Source organism: Xiphophorus hellerii, chromosome 12, assembly GCF_003331165.1.
Source record: "Xiphophorus hellerii strain 12219 chromosome 12, Xiphophorus_hellerii-4.1, whole genome shotgun sequence".
Classification (NCBI taxonomy): Eukaryota; Metazoa; Chordata; class Actinopteri; order Cyprinodontiformes; family Poeciliidae; genus Xiphophorus; species Xiphophorus hellerii.
The window spans coordinates 5,946,353-5,957,725 of record NC_045683.1 but is presented as its reverse complement, the minus strand read 5'-3'; the positions used below and the strand labels follow the sequence as shown (position 1 = coordinate 5,957,725).

Here is an 11,373-nt window from a genome sequence, read left to right as displayed (position 1 = left end):
TTCTCATCTTGAATAATTGACAAAGGGAAAGAGAAGGTTATGGGTTTATTATTACAAGTTTCTAGATACAATGATCAACCTAAAAAATAATGTTTTAATAACAAAAAGTAAGGGTTCGTTGTAGAAATGAGTCTTTTTTTTAAAAAGAAGTTATTTCTTCCTCTGTTTAATAAATGTGCTCACATTTTTTTGGTGAGTGATTATGCCACTGCAGGAAAAGGAGAATTTATTTGAATGTTTTTATACATCTGGATATGTTTACAAAAGAATATTTGCTTTTCCTGGATCAGCACAGATTATATCCTGGGTTTCCCATTTACGTGAATTCCTGCAGATATTTCCCCCCGATTTGTGGACCAAGGTGTCCTGTGGAAACCTGAGACGCTGAACGACAATCAGAAAAAGACAGATGAACCAGGGGAGTTCGAGCCAAAGTTCGAAGGTAAAAGCGATCAAAGTGGAGCAGCTGAAGAGAGTTTTGAGTGTAAAGTTAACCGAGTAAGACAGGAGTTCCTGATAAATATACTCGACTCTGTGCTGCGTCTTTGTCCCCCCGCCTCAGCTCCCCCTTTCTTCTCCTTTTGCCCTTCTTCCCTCTCTTTCAAATTAACCGTGTGGCTTTAATACAATGTGTGTCAAGCAGGTTGCCCTGGCGACTCTTTGATCCTGTTTTCCAGTCTCTGCCTGTGGGGCAGACGTGCCTCTCTTCAGTCTGCTGCACATCGGTTCTGGAAGCTGTTGCAGCCCTGAGACAAACCATGGGCTGCTGCGTTCATCTCACCCCCACCAATCTCTTTTTCTTCACTTTCTCTTTTTTTTTTTTTCTTTTTTGGCTTTTGCACACACAGGTTCTCTCCGTTCTTCTGTCTCGCTGCTCTCCCTCAACGTGGGCATCCAGGATGCCCGAGGGAAGGGCAGCAGCCTGGATCTCTGTGAAGCCGCCCTCCCACAACAAGGGAAGAGAAGACGTCTGTGTGTACAACATATTTGTTTATTTGCCTGAAGAACATGCAGCCAGTCCTCTCCTCCCACTCACAGCTCTTACCTGCTCTCCATGTTCTAATTGCTGGTGTCTGGATGTGGTGTTCAGCGATGCCGTCTGGTTGCACACACCCTCAGGAAGATGTTCTGCTGTGTGATGAAGCAGTTTAGATTTTTCTACCGAGTCTAAATACCTGAGACGCGCTGTTTACCGCGCTGGATACAGTATCTAAAGAAACATTCAAGTCTCTACGTGCTCATTTTTACAAATGACGAACATGACTGGTAATTAACAGCTACCTGTAGGGCAGAAGGATACAGAGAACTAATTGTTGGCACCGGTATAAGGGAAGTAAGTGCTCCGAAGGGCCATTAAGAGAACGAGTGAGTCAGAAAACCGCAAAGAAGCAAACAGAACTTGCGTAGCTGAGATCAAACCTCCAAACTGTGTGGTTCTGCCGCCTTCATCGTGGTTTATCATCCGTCTCTCTGGTTTCAAGCTTCACACGTCACTATCTCAGCTTTTTTTCCCTACTGTTTGTACACAGTGTTTGCAGGTCACACACTTAACAACAACAGGAAGTCAAGTGTGGACCGGATTTTACCCGGGCTGCACTCCGTCTAACGCTTTAGGGAATCCATGGCTTTATGTGGCAGCTGATGATAAGGTGATAGTTTAGTAGGTTCAGGTGGAAATGTTTCCTGTAACAACATTCAGATTTTTTAACTCAACAAAAAGGAATGCTTAGGTAAAGCTAAAAATTAACTTCTGATTCTAGTTGTAATCAAAAATATTTTTTGCTTCTTCTTTTATTAAACTTTTTTTTTTGAGGAATTTAGTGTTGCATTACACATATACGAATATATACCCACAGTTTTGTGACCCGTTTTGACCCGTATTGCATGAATCCGGATAAATTGCGAAGCCCTTTTGTCTGGCAGAGGTCTCCAGATTTTGACTTAAAATGTTGTGGTGTTCTTTGAAAGCTGTTTTTCCACATATTCATTCTGTGTTTTACATCTAATCCAAATGATCTGTTTATTTATTATGAGCTTAGTCTTTGATTATGTTCACATTGCAGGTAAAGGTGGCCAAAATCCGATTTTTATTGCCCAGATGGTAACAATATCTAAATTTTTGTTGTCTTCTTTTAATGACCCAGGCCATTTTTATGCAGCATCTGGTCCAAAATCTGATGCCTATCTGATGTTTTCTTAATGCTCGGATAGTCACATTGCATTTCATCCAGATTTTATGTCACTGAAGTGAGACAGATGTCCCAATTCTGCACTGGCGAAGACTCAAAAGTTGGAATTTCAAATGTAAACCATAGACAAACATCCCAAACACAGTTGATTTAAATTAACTACAATTTAGATTGCAATTTTATAGCGATTTTTTTTATGTTTTCAATTGCTATTATCCGTTCTCCTCTTGCACGCTTACAGTTAGCTCAAAATGCTGCAGCAAGATTTTAAATGGCACAAGTACACAAGAAATCACGACTCCGGTTTTAGTTTTACAAATAAAATGCGGTATGGTATGCTTTCAGTTTGTGGAGTTTAACAAACTCCACATGTTTGTAATGGAAAAGGATGTTGCTGCTGTTTCCTAAGTGTAAATCCTGGTTTAAACTTTTACATTTATTTCCTTGATTGTATATAGGTGCAAGGTAAGATGAGAAGCTATTTTTCTGGAGCCTTTTGAATACACTTTACTTTCACGGCATGTTCTCTTGTCCTGCCCAAGTGAGGATGAAAGAAATGGGTCTCTTTGTCACGGCACAGTTATACAGCAGGAAAACAGGAAGATACAGCTCATAAATATTATAAATATATGTTCCCAGTTTTGTTTTAACAATTATAGAAGAATTTCTAAGAACAGTTAAGTTACATTCGTTTTATATAAATTATTGCAGTTGGGGAAAAAAAGTGCCACCAACAATTTCCCAAAAATACAATTTCTTTGCTTGGAAATAAAGCAACTTAATTGTAAAGCTGGGTTCAGTTATTTTTTTTTTTTAAGTATAAGATTAAGTTGCTGTAGCAAAAGAGTAATGGTGACTCAGTGAGCTAAAAAAAAATGATAAAAAAAGAAAAACAAATGGATTATCCTGGTTTCTCAAAATGAAAGCATTTCTCAGTGAAGAGTAACAGACAAAAACATCTTATAAAACAAAAAAAGAACTAATTTGGAACTAAGTGACATAATTTAGAAAGCAATTATGTGGGATGTTTGATGTTTTAAGATTAGAAGAAGAACCGATGTGTTTCACACACACAATAATGACCTAAGCTGATGCTTTGTGAAATGCAAACGAGTGACCCAACGGGGAACCCACCTCTGTTTACACGACAAACAAAAAGCAGCCATGTTTTCTTAAACTCTGCAAAGATGGCCCCTCTTCTCTCTGTCTTCTCCCATCCACGGTGTGTCTATTTGTGTGTGTGGTGGCATTTTTCTGCCGATAAGAGCCCGTCAGGAGGTGCAGCAGATGCTACCCTGACATCCATCTGGGCCTTGCACCCCTGCGTTGCCTCCCACGGCCGATGCTCCACGAAGGGCGGTGGGACGCTCAACGTTTAGCGAGGGTCTGCTCCCAATAGACAAAAAAACAAGAAACCGCTCTGCCCCTGATGCTGAACAGAAAGGAGCTCTGGTGCAGATTTCACTCCCACTAGACACCCGACTACAATCAGACGAGACCTCTGGGTTCTTTTAAGGTGTTTCCTCTTGGTTTCAACACTTTCCTGACTTTAGTTCTTAACAAAAAAATTTTTTGGAAATCAGCCATCTCCAACGATTCATATTCCTGTGTTTAGTTTTTGCCCTCATCTAGTTTTACTTATGAAATAACATGCACATGTCAACCTAGTCAATGGTACTGAAGCTTAAAACATGTATCACATTCAGATAAGACAGCCACTGTGAAGTGTTTATAGTTTTTACTTTCTAAATCAAGAGTAAGGACAAAATGCTTTTCAAACTTTGCTGCAAAATCTCTATTTGGCAGGAAAATGTTCACTTTTTAACTATTTTCTCTTGAACTAATATTCTAAAAATGCTTATTGGTGCATAAAGCCTTTTACTATGTTTATTAACATTCAGTATGAATTCAAAGGAAAGTGTTAAAGATAAATATGCTTTTAAACAGATAAAATTTTCATGCTGAAAATATTAAAAGTCAATTCTCCTATTATACATATTTAAGGACAATATTGCAATTTGCAATTACTATTTTTCTTCTTGCGGAGACGTCGTCCATCTCTTAAAGAAACTTGAAAGTGTTGCTGCTGTCATTTGTTGTGCCAGATGAGATGAGTTAGCAGCTCACTGAAGGTGGGATTTTCTGTCTGTCTTCAATCTATTTTCGTGTTTTCAGACATGCAACAGGAGATAATCCTGTAGGTTTGTGGTTGAAGCTGTAAAACTAATGAACGACTTAGCCCTGATAGCGTCTTTAACAACTTCCAGCCCTGCTAAGCAGTGAGTGCGTGATACGCCACCACTATTATTACCTCTAATTTGTGTTTGTTTAAGGTTTTTTTTTTTCCTTGATGGTATTTTGTGAGTCACTGGATTAGCTTTTTTATTCTTTTGAACTTGACTTTAACCTTTTAATAAAGCATTTAAAACACAACAAAACTCTTCAGCCTTAAGTAAATTATTATTTAAATTATAAGGTGATGCAAAACTAAAACAGCTGCCGTGAGAAGACGTGATTCTAATCTTGGACTTTCATGATTTATCTGAATTGTTCCTTTCTAAGGTGGAAAGATTATACAAAAAAAAAAGAACATTTCAAAAACAAAATTCTGATGTTTTTGGTGGACATTTCTTTTTTTTTTTTTTTCAAACGTCAAAATGATGCACACAGGCTCAAATTTGTTTATACATTCAATGCCACTAATATTTGGATAAATCTTTCTTAGCAAGTTTCAATGAACTCACTTTTTGTAGCAGCAAACTTCTGGCATAACTCTGAACGTTTCTCCTGATCAGAAATGCTATAAAATGTTGCCAGTTCCCTTAAACTGGTACGTTTCTGAAAGGAAAAGTTAAAATTATTCCAGAAGCTTATTTATATCCTCCCTTATGCTTTATTTATCTAGTTTTGATGAGTATTTAAAATATTTTTTTCTCTTGGAAAACACAACCAATAGGTGAAGAATTGGGCTTCATTCTTTGTTTTTTATTTCATTTCATGTGAGCTTTACATCGACTCTTCCAATCAGTCTGTCTTTGACCGCAAAGCTTTCCTCAAGAAGACATCCAGTTCTCGTCTGTCGAGCTTAAAGAGGCTGATTTTGGTGCAGAAGCTTTTTTATTTACCCCACCCTGCCTGTTTAGGTTGATTGACAACAGTTTTTCCAGCATATTTTATTTAACAACATGCTTAAGCCTCGGTGGTCCTGGGATTGTTCTTGACCATCCCAGTCCTAACATTTTATCTGAGGTTGAGCCTGGTGAAGTCTCTGACACAATTGTTCCACTATGACAATGATCTCAAACACTCATCTGAACTGAATGTGGGATGGATAAATGAGGCGACGCGTCTGGAACAAATCTTTCCAAAGCCTCACCCTGTTGAAAATTAGTGGACTTAATGGTGGCTAAAAGTGAGGTCTACACCAAGTAATCAACCGATTTAAACGAGCACAAACAGTTCTACTTGAAAGAGTAGTCAAACATCCTGCACATGTTGCCAAGGAATCAAATACTTGTGTGGAGTGTGGTGTATGTAAACTGTATCTCTGAGCTTCTTCTATATTGACAGTGTAGATTAAGGAAAATCTGCAACAAATTAAAATTTTTTACAATGTATTTATTTAAAACAGCAACAGTATAGTAGAGGAAATGTGCATTGTACCAGGTTGTAGCGCTGGTGCTAAATTCCATCTGCAGTCCCCGACCCAGCTTGTCATTTTTTAATTTTATTTTTTTAAAGAAATGCACACAAACAGTCAGTATGCTATTCAGTAAATTCAAACTTGCAATAGCTTTTAGAAATCAGTACATTTGTTTCATCATTCTGGGTTCAAATTAACTATTAAAATAAAAATGTAATATTTCATTCATACCCAGAACTGGTCGTCTGTTTTGGAGGAAATTATCCAAATGAAATGTGTGAAATTTTCAATCCTGAATGTAATTCAGGTTTCAATTTAATTTTGTTTTTGTTTGGTGAAAACTTCATATGAATTAATATTTTCCAGTGGATGAAACAAAACGGAATCCTTTTAGATTAACCATGTAAATTATTTCCATTAATGCTGCCTTTGTAGTGGTTTTAAAAAAGATGTTTTAAGAACTAAATCTATATTTGAGTCCTTACAAAGTCTTATAAGGAGACCAGTTAATGTGCAAGATTCTAATCTTTAGACAAAAAATAATGGCTTGTTTTAGCTAATTAAACTGATTAAATTAATTTCAATTAAAATTTATTTGAACTATATTTATGTAAGACCAGAAGAAAATACGCCGCCTGTCTGAGGCCACCTCAGCGCATCTTGTTTTTCCTGCGTGTTTGAATGCCTCGTCTGTTTTGGTGACTTCCGGCGGTCTCGTCACTCAGATTGTTTGTCCTGGAGACGGGATCTCTGCTTTTCTCTTCCGCTGCAGCTCGACCCGAGTGCTGATGGAGACCCACATCCCAGGTGGCCCACACATCAAAACAAGAGGGGAGCGCGGCTCTTGGTTTTCATGACAAACATCACTCACTTTCTTTGTTGTGTGAGGGATGTGAGTGGGGGGTGAGGGGAGGTTTATCTCCAGAGGATCTCCCGCCGCCCCCTGTCGCTATCGCCTTCCACCAGCACACCGCCCCATCCATCCCACAGGAGCTGCTAAAAGCAAATGTCAGTCAAGGAGAAGGTGTTGCATTCCTTACAAAGGTCAATTAGTGGTGGCCACTGAAGGATCTGTTGCATGCGGGAAGTGTTTGGGATTTTAAGGAGCAGCTTTAAGTGTTTGGGATTTTAAGGAGCAGCTTTAATGTTTTAACTGTCACTTTACTTCAGCTCATCTCGAATCCCTCAGCATGACACCTCCGTTTGAGCCCATGTTTACTGCTCTTCTCTTTATGAATACACGAAACCCCACAGATTGGCAGCTGACTGGGAATGATTTAAGACAAATCTGGATTTTCAAATTGCTCCACATGAAAGTCATTCCCAGCAGCCACTTGTCCTGCAGCAGCTCCTGGATCCATCAGGTGATCCCTGCTCTGCCTCCTGGTCTGTAAGGAGAATTTAATCTGATTCAAGCGGTGTAGACTCTGTTTTCCCTGCTCCACTGATAACCATCAGACTCTCGGCTCGTTACAAGAGACTCCGTTGTCATAACTCTTTGAGCATGCACAGATGTGACGCCTCGCCACTGTGCCTTGCTCTGTCCCTCTGTGCAGGAGATGGGATGAGCGCATGAGGAGAGCGTGCCGAAGCTCTCATGTAGAGCAGATGACAGATATAAAGACTTAATGACATGAAGTTTGAGCTGCAAGAATGACGGATTACATAGGTAAAGATGAATGTTAGATGAAAATAAATGAACGTTTTGCTTTAAGGGGATACTTCAGAAATATCTCAGTGGGATTTCTCATGTTCAATGTTGTATCAGGGCAGATTATTTGGTACCTGAAGCTGAAGTTAACTGTAAATCCAGGAGGGGAGAGCAACTGGTTGCAAGTTGGAAAATAAAGAGATTTGCTAATTGTTGTACAGCAAATTTCTGTAAACAATACCAGACACCAATGAAAGACGAAAAATCCAATCTTATAAATTGAAACATAAAATTAGCATGATCACAAGAATGTACAGTATTTCACATCAATCTGTGTGCCTTTGGTGAGATACAAACTATTTGAAGTTACAATAAACAGCATATTAGAACAAGTTTCACTATATTATGTTTTGGTACAGCCATAATTTGTACAAAGCTCTTGGTTGCTCAGAAAACTCTAATTTTCCCAGTTCGAACTCAGGAGGCGTTCATGTTGGTTTACTGACTGGAAACTCGTAAAATACAACTTCAGAGTGCAAAGAGATGGTAACAATAAAGTGAGACTCTCCATATCAGCAGACATGCTATGTATCTATGGTTGTATTAAATAATTTCATATATAAGGATTTTTCCTATAAAGTGCCTTCAGATTATTTTTATTTGCAAAGTAGCTCCATTCAAATAAACAGAACTTGATTTCATTGAATTGATAAATCAAGACAAAGTAGCTTCTAACTGGAGGAACTGTGTTTCTCTGCTTTGAGATTCTCCTGGAGGAACTGGCCTCCACTTGGCCTCCACTGGAAGTCCAGACTTCCAGAGAGGGAAGTCTGGACTTCTGTGTTTGGCCTGTTGCCTCTGAGACCCGACCCCGGATTAAGTGGAAGATAATGGATGGATGGAATCGGAAAGCTGTGTTGTTCATAGATGATCGGACCCCTGATTTATTAGTTGGTAGAACTTCCTCTTATTGCAGTTAAAGTTGCAAGAGTTGTGGTTTTTAGGGTGTGTTGCGCCATTCAAACACCTCATCTGAACCGTCTCGTTGTGGCTATCCCAGTATGATTAGTGTTTTTCTGCTAAATCACTAAACAGGTTTTCTTCCAGGATTGTCCTGGATTCAGCTCTGACCAGCCTCATTCCCACAGCATGATTCTGCCACCACTATGTTTCATGATTTATGTTGGTGTGACCAAAACAACTTCTGATTCCCTACATGAATATAGGACTTGTGGCTTTTTTTTTTTTTTCAACAATGGCTTTTGTTTTACCTCTCCAGATTTCAGGCATTTATGAATAATAGCTGCCCTGTAGGGCTGGACATTTATTAGATTGATTATTGTGATAAATTTCTTATCATGCTAAGAATTCTGATTTATTGTTGTCACTGTAAAACCCAATTAATGTTTAAAACCCCCTAAAACTGCCCATGTTGTTGGGATTGTTATTTTCACCATTTTTTATCTACCATTTATTTAATGAGAGGATTGATAAATATCAATAAATGTGAAAACATGATTAAATGCAGTGTACTATGTGCAACTTAGTGATGGAAATCAAAATCCCTTATGTAAGTAGTGTCCGCAAGAAGGAAACGTTTTTCAAGAGCAGCATTTGTGCTTGTTGCACTATGATTTCTGGGCCATGCTGTCAAATCGTATAGTTACCTATAAAGAAATAATAAGTACTTCTTATCATCACTTCACAATATTTCCACAAAATATAATAAAACTTTAAGTCTGCATCGCCCACTCCTACTGATCTGTCTTTGTTTTCAGTCTTCAACTTCATCCCTGACTTACAGTATTTGCTGTGTTTCTTGGTCTTCATGATGATGTTTGTTCACTTATTGCTGCACTTCCATGTCTTGACTCTATTGTCTAATTAGGTGACTTTAATTAGGCAAGTGGTTGTAGTGGATTTTATGTAGTTGTTTTGCGGAAATGTGGACATGGAAGTTTGCAAAGATCAATTTTCACTTCAGACCCTGCTACACTGGATTTAAGTCAAATAATGGTAAGAAGAGGACTGACTATAAATCTTTCAACAGAACCTCACTTTTAATAATTCAGAACTATGATATTTGCAAGGTAATTGTATTTGCACAGCACCGTTTAGTAACAGGGTAATTCAAGTGCTTTCCTAGATTAAAAAGAAAACAATAAAAAAGCAGAACACTGAATTGCAGCGGCATAACAGAGGAATGTGATAACAGCTTCAAAAACAGTCTGCACAGTTTATGATGTTCCAGTTTCGTTAATCAAAAGCAGCTCCAAACAAATGGGTTTTTAGTTAGTGTTTCAGCATTTTTACACTTTTCTGGAGGTTTGTTCCAAATTAGAGGAGAAAAACTAAATGCTGCATCTCCGTGTTTGGTTCATTCAGAGCAGAGCTGATTGGTCTGGAAGGCTGAAGCAAAGACAACAGGTCTGATCCTTCGAGAAACAAACAAGCTGTAGCTGGGGAGGCCATTTATCAGCTGATAATTTGTAGTAAACATTTAACAGTTTCCATCGGTGTGACCAACCTTTATATGTTAGGCCCATTTGGTGTGCAGCATGGCAGCCGGCCAAGCTCTGTAGGTGGATTAGCTCATTGAATCTAAACAGTTTATGAGGAAAGCGGCTCCAGTGACGACACTATGTGGGCAGCTTGCAGCTCTCAAAAACACAAACCTTCCATGTGAAAACAAAAAAAGGGGAAGAAAAAGTGAGTCTCTGGCTTGTGTGGACGCTGCAGTAAACAAGGTCGATTCGCAGAGAGGGAACACCTGTGTTTTACCAAACTTTTTGGCAGGCCAGGAGTCCCCGATAACCGCCGGGGGCCATATTTGGTGGGACTGCATATTTAACGTTGCGCCCACAGCAGTGACAGAACGCTCGCTGACTCACACAGGAAACTGCAGAGTCAGTCACAAATAAGATCAGAGTAAACAATGGGAATAGGAGAAGGTGCTGAGATGATTCAGCTCCGCTCGGCGGCGAGCCATGGATGCAAACACGGGTCAGGCAGCGCGAATGAGATTAGAGCCGCAGCCTGAAATAGTGTTTAAAGTGTTGGGGATTAGGGTTAAATGTCAAAAGGTTGAGTTTAGTTTGGCTTAAAGAGCAAGATTGTTTAGGATTTGATGCATCTTTACATCTATAGGTTTTTAAGTTTTTTTTTTGTTTTTTTTTTCAGAAACAACAGGGAATACAGCTTTTTAAGTTACCTCATTAAAAATGTTCATCTGAAATACATTCAATATGAAGAAAATATGCTAATGTTTATTTAGCATATAGCTTATACATCAGTGCCCATTAGCTAGGCGAATCCCAGTGTTGGTTTTTTCTGCTTTGCTTGTTGCTCTGCTAGCTCTGAGGTGCCAGCAGTCGGGTCCAGTATTTGGTGTCATGTGGCAGCATTTCCCATCTGTTTACTCCAGTGCTGAGGACATAGCCTAAACATCCTCTAATAAGATTAACCATCAGCAGAAGGAAGAAATATGCCTGCTCTTTGAACCCTTTCACCAACAACTGTGTGGTCACAGGAATCCCACAGAGCATGGGGTGCTGGTTTTGGTCATTTAAATATATTCAACCACATCATATATTTGATTTTATCCTTAGATCACTTTTGATGAGTTGTTAAAGTGAGTCTAGGTTCAGATTCAAGATGTTAATGGATATAAATTTAGGAGAGAAGCCTTAATGAGTTGCAACGATGTGGTTTTAGCACGGCATCCACAAGCTACAAATGTAATGCCCTGTCCAAGTTAGTGCATAATTGCTGAAATGATTCATGATTTTAAAATCTTCAGTCTGATACACGTAATTAAAATCCATTGTAAACACCAGGCTGCTCGCTAAGGTGCTGCTCAGCGGGGGGCACAGCTCAATGACCACAACATA

At 38.9% G+C, this 11,373-nt stretch overlaps 1 long non-coding RNA gene across 1 annotated transcript; it reads right to left on the bottom strand.

Moving 5' to 3' along the window:
- Positions 1-209: 209 nt before the first annotated feature.
- Positions 210-3,341, bottom strand: LOC116729587 (uncharacterized). The gene is made up of 2 exons (XR_004341175.1): positions 1,046-3,341; positions 210-970 (listed from the first exon to the last, which is right to left on the bottom strand). It is a non-coding gene; the product is annotated as an uncharacterized LOC116729587 (long non-coding RNA).
- Between the last annotated feature and the right edge of the window lie 8,032 nt (positions 3,342-11,373).